The following is a 13336-nucleotide window of genomic DNA, read 5'->3' as shown; positions in this document are numbered from 1 at the left end:
AGGAGACAACTCAAGGACAGGCTACATTTAACTGCTGCTGTTGGGAACAGGCTGGGGCTGGGAGGGGCAAAGAAGGGCAAATAATTTATCTGCTGGCTCCTTCTTGTCTCTGTTGGGCAAAGATTACTCCACTCTTCTAGACTGTGGAGCCCCTGCAGTTGCTAGGGCCTTTGCAGGCCAGATCAGGCCAGACCTGGGTGCCAGATCTGCTGCAGCAGCCGCCTCGGGGGACACAGTGGAGGCTGTGCCTGGGTCTCACCCCTGGGGGAGACTGAGGAGCTTTGTGGTGGTGGGAACGGCACGAGTCCTGCCTGGGACCATTTCAGCTGGGGCCGAGGCTGGAAGACTGGCCTTGCTGGGCAGATCAAAGGACCATGGAAACTGAGGCATCACCAAGGCTCTGGGCTCTTAGCCAGAGTCAACTTCCTCTAGTTTTATGGACTTCCAGAAACGGGGAGAGGGGGTGGTGGGGGGAACCCGCAGGCTCATTGGCTGGAGCACACACACCCTGCCGGATCCCTGCTGCCGGAGCTGGGTGCGCGGGATTCTGCTGAGGTATTGGCCACCCTTTCCCACTCATTTCCTTCTTTCTCCAGCCCCTTTGGGCATCACCCCTGACTACTTCACTTTTTCTGTTTTCCTTTGTCCCTCCTTTCGCATGTATATCCTTTTCCATCTTCTCTAATTGCATATACAACTGTGCCCTCCGTGGGTCCAAGATTTCCCTCCTATTTCTGTGTTTGATTAGACCATTGTAAGAGGAATTCCCTTTAGCTTGATAGCACTGGGATAGAGAATTGGGAAGGAGAAAAAGATTCTTCAACAGATGAAACAGGCCCCAGGGACTCTGTTCTCTTTTGACATCAGAACAGAAGAAAAGTCTCAAAGAGGAGACCTCAAGTGGTTCTCAGGTGGAATTCTGTTAGTTGCAGGATAGATCCAGTCATAACTGTGTAACCTGTGTGTGTACAGCTAAAAACTGTGTTGGGGCCACAAAGCCAGACATGAGGGATGGCCTCATCATTAAGACAGAACACTGAAGCCTCCAGGATTCAAGGGGCAGGCAAGAGAGGAGGTGGACCATGCACTCTGCCCTGATGGGGGCCCTAGATCTGACCTGTGAAGGTTCTAGCAACTTCGGGGGCTCTACAGTCTAGAAGAGTGGAGTAATCTTTGCTCAGGAGAGACAGGAAGAAGCCAGCATATAAGAAGGAGCCAGGGTGTGGGTGAGGAGGGGGAGTCTGTGGGTGTCTGGGAGGGATATTTCCATAATGCCAGCCACTGGGTCCCTGAGATGAGCGGGCTCTGTGGGCATAGCTGTGGGACAGACTGGACGCCAGGCCAGAGCAGGGGTGGAGTTGGTGGGGGACCTTGCCAGTGCGAGGAGAGGGGGTCACCAGAGTGGGCAGGCAGAAAGCAGAGACTCCTGGGAGTCCAAGGCTGTACATGCAACTGACCTGAGAGCCCTGAGGTACCCGAAGAGACACTTTAAAGCAGGTGTGTGTTAAATGGCAAAGAGCTGGGATTTACCTTGACTTGGCAAGATCAATATATCCCTTCACTGCAGAAATGGAGGCTTGAGAGCTAATTGAAATTGAAATGATAAAAAAAGAAAATCGGCCACCTTGCTGGCTCACCAGGGTGTCAGTGGGGATTGTATCCGCATGGCACTAGCCTACCACATGCCCCTGGGGGCAGCCCTGCCCCTGCTCTCTGGCAGGTTCACAGCTGGGTCTGAGGCCTGGGAGGCCGGAGGAAGTTCTGCCCCCTGACAGTGGGCTTTCACAGTGCTTCAGAGACACCATGATGGCAGGTGTGCGTGGTATCCGCTCGGCCACATACAGAGTCCTGCACGGTGGCAGCTGTGGGCAAGGACGGACACAGCCTTTGAAGAGGCTCGTTCTGTGGGGGCCGATGGGTGACAGTTCTGTGACAATGAGGGTGACAATGAATATCTAATAAACGCTTGTCCTCTTCAATCTAACTTTAATCACATTGGGTACCCATTCCAGGTTTTGAAAATTCCCAAATGTGACTTTATCTTCAGGTGATTAAGATGGTTTTACAGAGCTCTCAAACCATCAACATGTGCTTCCCATCCCCCAGCCCTAACTTGGCCTGGGGGCTGCTGGCCCTTTCCACCACGGAAGGAGCTGTGGTGGTTGATACACTGGACACCGGGGATCCAGAGGCCCGCCACACCTCCACAAGGTCTTGGGGCCCTGAAAATCTACACGGGTGATATTTCTTACCACCACATCAGTGCCTCTGGTTTTCCAATGTGTGCAGATGGTGAAAATAGACTTAAACACACATTTATTTCAAGACCATTTAGGAATTGAGTTAATTTTTTGTCATGGTAAATTCTCAAGCAGTGGGTACTACAGGTGGGACTTGGATCATACGTGTGTCAGATGCTGTCAGAACCCCATCTGTGTCCTTTCAGGAGCTCTAACTTCCAGCTGCCTGAGGGCTCTCTGGCCTCTGCAGCACCTCCCCTACTCCCCGCCAAAGGTGCCAGGACATGTGCACCCCTCCCCAGCTGCCCGAAGGCCTGACCCTCCAGAGCAGGGGTATACATACTCCAGCTCCCTCCTCCCTTGCGTGGGATAATCCTGAGATACATGTTCTGCAAGTTTCCCTAAGTTTCCCTGTGGAATTAAGCCCGGTTACCAAACATGACTGCTGGCTTCACAATGCAGCTTTTATCTTCCTCCTGTCACTCTGCTACTTCCTACCAGTGCTCTTGTACCTCTGAAATAACCGTGTGCCTCCAATCCTGGACCAAGGGTGCCATCTTTAGGTGCGGCCCAGGTCACTGTCCTTCAGGTCACTGTCCTTGAGGTGCAGGAAGCGTGGCCGGGAGAACAGGTAGTCAGATTTTGTGGCACATGGTCGCCTTTCAACTTTGGCGTTTTTCTGCTTATTGAGGCCTTGCCGCAAAGTTTCGTTAATTCATTAAACGGATTTATCAAATACAAAATGTAATGTAGTTTAATTTTCCTTTCTTCCAAGAATATAACTGAATCGTGGCCTTTCCCCATTTTTGAATTCCAATATGCTAATGCCCCCTACCTCCTTTCCGTGTGGACCTGGTGTGCTTAAGGAAGAGAAACGCTGTTGGCTCTGGGAAAAGGGGCAGGGGACTCCGGGACGCAGCGCGAGCCCCCGTGCCCCCGAACGCCGGGACGGCCCCCTCTCCCTCCCAAGGCTTCCGCACGCCCCGCCCCGCGCCTGGTCCCCTTCCTCGTCCCCGCCCCCCACCAAGTGCTTTCACTTTCCCTCGGGCCTCCCCGCCCTCCCTGGTCAACTCCTGCCCCACCTGGCGCTTGGTCAGCGCTCCCTCCGGAGCCCCCGGTCCGCAGGCCTGCAGGCAGCCCGCCGCCGAGGCTCCCCTGGCCCCGGGCCGCCCCTCCCTGGCTGCTGGCGCTGGGCCCACAAAGCCGGACCAGCTCACCCCGAGTCCGCGAGCCCTGAGGAAGCAGGGACTGGTTTGCAGTAATCCCTACAGTGTCCCTGGGACATCGTAAACGAAAGAATGAGAAAGGTGGAATTCATCATATTAATTCTGCATTTCCTCAGTTTGAGTCCCGCCTTTCAGATCATATTCAACTTCTCGTGTTTTTTTTTTTTAAAAATGTTTTCACAAAAATTTACTTGGGCCATTGTCATTTCCTCTCAGTTGACTGTTTTGTTATTTTGGCACGAAAATAACTCTTGGAGAGACGAGCAAAGCCATTAGGTAAAATTAATAGGAATAATTAAAAGCAAATCGCTTTCCTGGAAAATGCTGGTTTTAAGAGCTGCTCCAGGGCAGCTGCCGGGGAGCGGGCGCTCCTGGGGTTTGCTGCACTCGGTTCTGCTTTGTTCCACGGCTGCTGGTGCTCCTCACTGGTAGCCACTGTTAGTGGTGGTGACACATTAATTGAACCTCACTACTTCCAGGTGTGTGGCACACTCCGGGGTCACCAGTGCGGGTGGGGGGGTTTCATGTGTATTCAATTACTACTGCGATATAAAGGAATGCACCGTGTCATACGTTAAAGTGTCAGTTTTCGGGGCTGCCGGCAAACTAAACCAATCAGCCTCCCTCCCTGTGGAGCAGGTTCTGTTTGGGCTGGAAATACTGTAAACCGTGTGCTGTTCTGGAGAAGTAGGGAGGAAACAGAGACCGGAGCGGGGAGGGCATATGGGTTAGTAAGTCCGTCTTGACAATTCAGGCAACCTGTCCCCATTTGTTTGGAGATTGTGCTATGAAGTGTTGAAGAACAGGGGGTTGGAGTCCTGAAGCCATGGGGAGCTGAAGAAACTCATTCAAGGATGCAATCTTCTGCTAGGGGCCCAGGGAGGCCCTTGGAACATTCGTCCTTATGTATACCAGCATTATTATACGGGACTCACTTATGACCTTTACATGTTTACATTTAGTATTTACACAAAATAAAGTGAAGAAATGTATGATTCCCTGTAAATTTTGGCTCCAAGTATGTGGATCTAAAATTGTGATAACTTGACAATCGGAACATGAAATTAATTTAAAGAAGAATTTTAAAAAATAAGGTTTCCTGCCTGCTCTGGCTGACATGAGCTGCACCCAAGCCTTTTCCCCTTTGGGTTCATTCAGACCCACACAAGGCCATGACACCCCATGGCTGCCCCATGAGGCCCTCCTTTGGAGGAATTTTTCTTTCCTTCCTTCCTTCCTTTATTTTTTAAAGGACGTTTTTCTTAGAAGCCAGGAATGGTTATTATAATTAGTATTTATTATACTGGCTTCCTTCCCCAAACTCACAGTGATCAATCATGTTTACTTTCCTGCGGCACTGCCCTGTATGGAATAAGTATTATCCCCCTTTCTCATAGCAACAAAACCAGGGTTAACAGTCTTGTTCAAGGTCACCTGACAAATTATTCTATATTAGAAACCACAGTGGTTAAGCTCCATTATTGCTTAGACAAACATGCCATGTTCTTACTCTCTATGCTTTTTTTGGGGGTGCTGGCAGCCCTTTTCCCTGTGTTGACCTTTGAGTCCACTCATCAGTCAGCAAATAATTGTTAAATATCTAGTTGGAAATGTGCTAATTGTAAGGATAAGATTCTTTGGCTGAAAGAATACAGATGGAATTCCAAACCTCAAAACGACACTGAACTCTTATTACCAGGAAAAGTGGTCCTTGTTGGTACAATTTAATTTAATGCCATTGTCTCCTCTTTCTGCATCTCCTCTCGCAGACCGTACATCGCAAGGCCTCTTGCTTACTCATGTTGTTTCCTTCTGCAAATCTGGATGTTGGCTGTCAAGTATATTGGACTGTAGGAAAACTTTCAACCGTTTTTGTCTTACAAAACTGATTATTTCATATGAGTCAACTCAGTACAAGGCTGCTACAGAGGTTTGTGCGTTTGTGGTTACCCTCAAACTGCACAATACCTAGAAAAGGATTTTGAAAACAGCATGAGGCTGAACATCGCAGGTGTGTGTTACTGCTTTTATTATTAAAGTATGATGCTTTTATAATTAAAGTACGACCTATTTGCTTCTGGACTGAACTAATACTTTACTTATGAAAGCCCTCGATTAGGACCTTTCAAAGGGAGCCCCTGTCTTCCTTCTCTTTGTGGGACGGTGAGTGGGGCCTGATCAGGAGGAAGCACAGCTGGGCTTGTGCCCTCGTGAACTCCTCCATGAGCAAAAATAAGATGAGATCCCTGTCATGGATCAGCTTACTTCAGAGAGAGTGAGAGAGCAGGTGTGCCTGGAGGGCAGGCTTTCTGCGGCCCAACTTAGAGCAAAGCAGAGAAAGTGTTCTGATGCTCTGCCCCTGATTGGGTTTCCTTGGCTGCTAAGGAAGACTAAGGAAGCTAACGCAGCTAAAGAAGACTCAGCCGCAGACACAGAGAGCTGGGGGCAGTGTTTTCTGGACTATAGTGGTGGGTCTGCGCCAGAGCCCAGCTAGGTGAGCTGTCACATGGGGCCCACAGTATGGTGGCCCTGATTTTCTGACGACTTGGGCTCCAAAGGGGCGATGGCCTGACCATGTGTCTTAGCTTGAGCTATTGTAACAAAATACCAGAGACTGGGCAGCTTAAACAGCAAGACATTTATTTCTCACATTCTGGAGGCCAAAAGTCCAAGTTCAAGGTCCTGGCCAGTTTGGTTACTGGTGAGGACCCACTTACTGTTTTTCGGACAGCTGCTTTCTTGCTGTGTATTCATACAATAGAGAGGAAGAGGAGAACGGGGAGAGAGAAGGGGGAGTGAGAGAGAGTGTTCTGGAAATTTCTCTTGTGACTCTTCTTATAAAGGCACCAATCCCGTCAGGAGGGCTCCACCCTCATGACCTAATTACCTCCCAAAAGCCCCTCCTCCAAATGTCATCACACTGATATTAGGGCATCAATGTATGAATTTTGGAAGACACAGACATTGAGTCCATAGAACCATGTTAACCAGGTGGTTTAATGGAATCCACTGAGTGCATTTATTAACAATTTTGGCCTCTGTCTCTTCTATAGTTCCAATTCAGAAGCTTTTCCATTTTTCTTTAATTTGCACATCTTTTACATGACATGTTTTTGTTCCCTAGAAAACAGAGCCTGAGGCAAGGATTAAGTGCTAATGCTTTATTTGGGAGGTGTAATCTCAGGGCAGTGAGAGTGAGGAAAGGGGAACGGAGGCAAGGAGGATGGGAAGTGATGCAGTGAGCCATGGAGACAGAACTAGCTGCTTGCCATATGTATTTGGTAGCTCCATGGAACATCACTGTGTCTATGAATAGTCCATTTGGAGGGAGAAAGACAGAAGACATTCATCTTCCTGGCTTTCTCCAATCTAATGCTCCCTTTGGCCTGTGTCCACCCTTTGGGGAGTTACCTCCCCTGTACAATGAACTGCGTCATCCAGCTCTTTCCCAGCCAGGCCAAAGTCAGACCCATGCCCTGCAGGATTTTATCCTGCTTTGGTGAGTCCACAAGGGTCAGGTGGAGCCAGAGACTCTGGGCATGGAGCTGGTTGACCTCAGGCAATAGAATCTCATGGGCGCAATGAATTTGGTCTGCCACTGGGGCTAAGCAAGCAATGGAAGGCCCAGGCGGAAGGTGAGGCTGAGGGAAACGAGGGGTACGAGGTGAGCCCATTTACATGCTGATTAATAAATAGTTACTAATGGCTCCTTGGCTCAGGGCCTATGAGGACAAATCACACAAGGGGCATTCATTATACATGTAATCAGGGGAATTCTATCCTGACATAAGATGTACACCTGAGAGCACAAAAAACGTGCATGGGGTCCAGGTGAGAGGGAACGTTTGTTTAATGTTGGCAACATCCACAAGTTTACAAATGTTTATATGCTTTATGAGTTATCAGGTTGAGCTGCTGGAGCTATCAAGGACTTAATTAACCTGAGTTTAAGTAACAGAAATAAAGGCATTTCTAGATTTCACTTTCTCAGTCTCGGCTTCAACAGAGATTTGCTGAAAACTTACAATGGCCTGGCAACATGCAGGGTGCTTTCTTAAACTGTCGAATTCAGTTCTTCCCATCACCCAGTCGAGTAGACTTCTGACCCCTGTTGAATACAGTTTAGGTAACTTGCCCAAGGTTGTGCAGTTTTCAGGTGACAAAGTTGGTATTCTTTCCATGTTTCTGACTTCAAGTCTATTGTTGTTTTGTTGGCTGTGCAGTATGACAAAGTGAACACGGTTGCATTGAACACCTGCTTGGTAATCAAGCCACTTGCAAGGGTGCCCTGAGTAAGGGGTGTGCAACTCAGGCACCATTAGCATGAGCTCCAGATGCTGACAAGCCTCCATAGCTCTCAGGTGACCCAAAGAATAGATGGTATAAAATCTATACTGGCTCTGGCCTGCACCTGAATTTTTTTTTTTAAGTGAATTGACTTCCTCCTGAGATTTTGTTTGTTTTAGTGGGACTGGCATGTTGGGGTTTGGCAGCCCAGCTTTGATCGATGCAGGTGAGAAGAGGTGAAGGTAAGTTGGGGGTGGAGGGCAGTAGAGGATGGGACAGCTTGCTGGGACCGCAGAGCTGGATGGGGACAAGCCCAGAGATGGTGAGACAGGGGGAGCTTGGGGCAGCCACCCATGAGGTTTGTTCTACAACCTGGGATGCAGAGCAGGGGCCAGCTAACAAGATTCTTAAGACACCGAGAGCCGTCACAGGGAAGAGAGGGGAGTCCATAATACTGAGGCAGGGCTGAGTCCCAAACTGGTGTTGCGGAGGGACGCTTGGGGTTCAGGGAATTTAGGTATGGTTTGAAGACCTTTTGATAAACTGTCCTGGCTTAGATGCCTCCTGGCCTCAAATGTTAGAAGACAAGTCTGAATAAGGGTCAAAATGCACAAAATAAGAGGCCCTTGTTGGGATAGTCAAGAGGGATCTGATCTGCAGGGGAGTCTTCAGTGCACAGTGGCTTTTGAAACCAACCCAATGCAAGAAGCCAAAAAGTTTGCATCATGCACTTCATTATTGTTTTTTTCAAATTTTTAAAATTAAAGTATCATTAATATACAATCTTATGTTGGTTTCAAATACACCACAGTGGTGCAACAGTCCCTATGATCAATTTATACTGTGATAGCAAATTACTATGCTCCTTTATCCTCCCCCCCTGAACCCCACACCTGCCCCAACCCCTCCCCCTTGGTAACCACTAGTCACTTCTCAGCGTCTATGAGTCTGCTGCTGTTTTGTTCTCTCTGTTCTGCTTTGTTTTTATATTCCATAAATAAGTGAAATGATATGATATTTGTCTTTCTCCACCTGGCTTATTTCACTGGGCCTAATACCCTCTAGATACATCCATGTTGTTGCAAATGGCAGGATTTCTTTTCTTTTTATGGCTGAATAATTTTCCTTTGTGTATATGTACCACATCTTCTTTATCCTCCATCTGTTGATGGACATTTGGGTTGCTTTGATATCTTGGCTATTGCAAATAGTGTGGCGATAAAAATAGGAGTGCACGTATCTTTTTGAATCGGGATTTTGTTTCCCTCAGGTAAACTCCTAGGAGTAATTCATCACTTTTTTAAAGGCCTGGTATTTTTTTTTTTTTTTAGATAATTATTTTTTATTGAAGGGTAGTTGACACACAGTATTACATTACATTAGTTTCAGGTGTACAACACAGTGATTCAACATTTATATACATGATAATTCTAGGTACCAGCTATCACCATACCAAGTTGTTACAATATTTTGACTATATTCCTTATGCTATACATTACATCCCGGTTACTTATTTATTTTACAATTGGAAGCGTGTACTTTTTTTTGGTTGTTGTTGTGAGGGCATCTCTCATATTTATTGATCAAATGGTTGTTAACAACAATAAAATTCTGTATAGGGGAGTCAATGCTCAATGCACAATCATTAATCCACCCCACGCCTAATTTTCGTCAGTCTCCAATCTTCTGAAGCATAACGAACAAGTTCTTACATGGAGAACAAATTCTTACATAGTGAATAAGTTACATGGTGAGCAGTACAAGGGCAGTCATCACAGAAACTTTTGGTTTTGCTCATGCATTATGAACTATAAACAGTCAGTTCAAATATGAATACACATTTGATTTTTATACTTGATTTATATGTGGATACCACATTTCTCTCTTTATTATTTTTAATAAAATGCTGAAGTGGTAGGTAGATACAACATAAAGGTAGAAAACATAGTTTAGTGTTGTAAGAGAGCAAATGTAGATGATCAGGTGTGTGCCTGTAGACTATGTGTTAATCCAAGCTAGACAAGGGCAATAAAACATCCACATATGCAGAAGATTTCTCTCAGAACAGGGAGGGTGAGGTTCTAAGCCTCACCTCTGTTGATCCCCAATTTCTCACCTGATGACCCCCCTGCGACTGTGCCTGTCTTAGGTTGTTCCTCCCTTGAGGAATCTTACCCGTCTCTGGCTAACCAGTCATCTTCCGGGGCCATACAGGGAAATGTGAAGTTGGTAAGTGAGAGGGAAGCCTTATTGTTTGAAATGGTTAGCTTTTTATTTCTTTGCATATTTATGCCCTGTGGCTTCTATGCCCAGCATTTGTCTTGAGGTATCTTTACCACTTGGAGGAGTTATGATACTCAGTAAATTTGATATGAGGCACGAATTCTATTTAAGGGTTGTAATTAGGAAGGAAGAAGAAAAGCTATAGAAGTAGCAGGCGGGAGAAAACATGGGAAGATTGATTATTTCTTTGACATATCTTCTTGTAGAGTAACTTCAGCATGTATAGATTTTAAGCTACTACTTAAATTGCGCACACACATTAACATAATAGGAGTATAGTTACATAACCAAAGCATACCTGTAATTACCAGTAAAGGCCTGGTATTTTTGTTGGCCAGTCCTTATCAAATCCAACCCTTGTTTTGCCCTAGGCAAGGGACAAGTGTTTTCATATCAACCACAGCGTGAAGAGCAAGGGGTTCTGTCCCAGTCCATCAGAGCCTGTTTGGAAGGTTGTTTCCAAATCACTGGGGTCCCCCACAGGCTGGGGCAGGAGAGGCGGCTGGACCGAGAGGGAGGCTGGTCACACCACTTGGTCTCCTACCCTGGGAATAACTCAAGCCCAGAGCCCTGAGTTTCATTTGCGACTTGCTCCTTCTCTTCCTTGCTTCCCCAGAAGGTGCTGTGGGCACGTCTCCATCCCCCCAAGGCTGGCTTGAGATCAAGCCTGGAGTCAGGAAACCCCCCCTTTCTGAGTCACAGAGGCCTTTCCTTGGAGCCTCCGCCCCCTTGACAAATAAAACCAGAGCATGGAGATCATTACGCTGAACATTATTAGGCAAAATTGGATTAATTAACCTCGTCTGGCCTCTCAGCTTGGGAGACAGAAAAAAAAACGACGTCTAGTTCAAATGCAGCGTTTTGAAAATGTCAGCCATGACTTGGTGATAAATATTTATAAATATATATGCTGCATATCAACAGGGCGGCCAGTGTATTTTTACATGTAAGTAGACAAAGACACTCTGTTGTTAACACGCATTCAAAGCAGCAGCCTTGAAAGAGCCATTATGGCTTATACCATGAATGTTTATTAAGAATAATATGCAAAACGGGGCTCCATCTGAATTGGCCCATTGATGGGGTATCAGCGCAGCCAGGGCTGGGATGGCGGATCGTCAGGAATGATAATGTTCCTAACAGGACTGGGCCCAGTCTGAGAGAGTGGTGTGATGTATCAGCAGCCTGGCCATTTCTAGTGGCTGGTGTTTGCTCTGGAAACGCTGACTTAGGGTTTGAGGGCGCCCTTAAACCCGGTGCTTAGGCCCTGAGTCACCAAGCCATGTAAAGGATTTTCCCCAAGTTGAGCTCCAAGTAGTAATTGGAGTTTTAGACTTGTGTCCTGACTAAATCCTTTCTTCCTCCCCACCCTCTAAGTAAGAAACATTTCCTGGGAATTTTCCCACAGCCTCCCATTCCCAACCTCTCCCCTGCTTTTCTGAGTTAGAGACCCTTTTAGCTGAATTCTTTCTGGGCATCCCAAGATCCCTTCCCTGTTTTAGGGGACTTCCCATCTATTTACTCAACCGGTATTTTCTGAGTGCCTAGTATGGACCCACCACAAACCTAATATGGAGCCGCAGGGAGGGATGAGACAGCTGGATAATGATTCCCGCCTACCCTCCTGAGAGGACACAAAATAAACAAGTAGACAGAGGACAGGGTGACTTCATAGAAGGACATGTCACCAAAAGTCAAGCAGGTCCACATTAGGGAGGGTTTGGGTTGGGGTGGGGACGCTGTTTCCAGATGGGATGTCCAGGGAGCGTCTCCGAGAGTGACAAGTCGGTTCAGTGCTGACTGTCCTGAAGGAGCCCACCTTCCACAGTCTGGTGAACAACTGAGGCTGGAAGAGCCTTGCTGGCAGCAGGAATCAGGAGACAATGGGCCAGAGAAGCATGAACGTGGCATGTTCAAAGATCAGAAAGGTAAAAAAGTTAGTGAGGCAGAAACCAGAGGCCAAGAGGCAGGTGGCCACAGTGCCAGAGGACACCCGTCCTGCGTGTTAGTCTCAGGGAGCTGAAACTGGCTTCTGGAATGCTGGCTCCTGTGCATTTGGAGCTATCCATGACCGTTGCTGAGAATACCGGGGGAAGCCAGGTTGTTTTCCAGGTTGTTGATTGGTTTACTTAGAAACATCCTGGGAAACAACCATTGTCCGTGAAATTGGGGTATTTTCCCCTACTCGTCATTTGGGTTTGAGCTTAAGTCTGTCTACTGTAACATCTTTCATCACAGAGCTTGATAGAGCCTTCTTCCTTGATCCCGGTTCACCTGGAGGCCTCCAAGGTGACTTATTTCCCCTCAGACACTCGTAGACTCACTTATCACTCAGCATGGTTGAAAGATAAAATTTAAAGAATCAACCTTATTTATCATTCCAAGAATAGCTGACATCACGATCAATACATCCAGACAGAAGCTATTAACATTTTAATGAGTTACTCAGTAATATTCCAAAGATGTGTCAACAAGTCATGGCCCCTCTGATTAAGGATGCACTTTAGAAACTACTGTAAATATATATAAGAAAGGCCCTGAATGGGGAGCTGTCACCCATCAATCCTGGGAAGAAGAGTCAGGCTTCATGAATAAGGAAGCTCACAGGTGACTGTCCCTGGGCTTTACAGTTTACTCTAAGAGAAATAACCTTTTAAAATGCCACTGGTCTCCACTAAATGACAAACAAAGATGTCTACCATTGCCAATTGTCAGATGTATGTGTGCTGGGGAGATAGAGCAGTGCTGTTTGCGGGGGGACCAGGCGCAGAAAGCGCTGCACATCTTTCTTTTAGATTCAGATCTGGGGTATCAGTGAGGGGAGGGATAAAGCTTTGGAGAGAAAAACAAATCCAGAAAAGGGGAAAGTTATTGAAAAAGAGGTCTGGACAGCTCTGAGAAGAGGGGAAGGAGATGACAGAAGCCAACAGAAGGGTGTGTTCCCACCTGGTTCCAATCTAGGGTGTCGAACGCTTTGGCACAAAGACCCTTTGGGGCCCATTTCCCTCTCCTCTATCCAACTCCTTCCCATTTCCTATGCTGGTACTCTTGAGCTCTCCCTTGATCTGACTGGGCTCTAGACTGTTGTCTCATAAAGCCCACCTTCTCCCCAGGAAGGGGGAGAGGTGGAGTATGATTCTGACATTGGCCTGTCCCTGTCTCTGGAAGGTAAACTTAATGCTGTATTTGTGCAAGGAGAAGGGGTCCACTCATGTGTGAACTTGGGGTGAGGGCATACTTTCTGATGCAGACACTCAACCTATGGTTTGCTCTTGGGCTAGACGTGTGGGAATGGGTAGG

Source organism: Manis pentadactyla, chromosome 1, assembly GCF_030020395.1.
Source record: "Manis pentadactyla isolate mManPen7 chromosome 1, mManPen7.hap1, whole genome shotgun sequence".
Classification (NCBI taxonomy): Eukaryota; Metazoa; Chordata; class Mammalia; order Pholidota; family Manidae; genus Manis; species Manis pentadactyla.
This window is presented reverse-complemented; position numbering follows the sequence as displayed.